Below are 332 nucleotides of genomic sequence, written 5' to 3' on the forward strand. Positions count from 1 at the left end.
TTTTTTTTTTTTTCTTTTAATGGGAACTTGTTAAATAATGGAAAAGCATGTAATTGTTTTTCAATAAATTAAGAATGAAAGCAAACCCTCAAAGGAACACTTCCTCACTATCGTCCTTACTGATTATAGGTATTAAAAAATTTATTGTTGTTAGTAAAAGTTTTATTGAATTCTTTTTCCCTTTTAAAAAAATCTTTTCCTGTAAGATGGCTTAGTGTAATATTTTATTACTGCGGGAAGAAAAATTTTTGGTTCATACCAAGTAAACAGACATTATTAAACAATAGTATTTTGGGTTTTTTTTGCACTCTATATAGTATTCGCAATAAAAC

This window comes from Glossina fuscipes, unplaced genomic scaffold, assembly GCF_014805625.2.
Source record: "Glossina fuscipes isolate IAEA_lab_2018 unplaced genomic scaffold, Yale_Gfus_2 3, whole genome shotgun sequence".
NCBI lineage: Eukaryota > Metazoa > Arthropoda > Insecta > Diptera > Glossinidae > Glossina > Glossina fuscipes.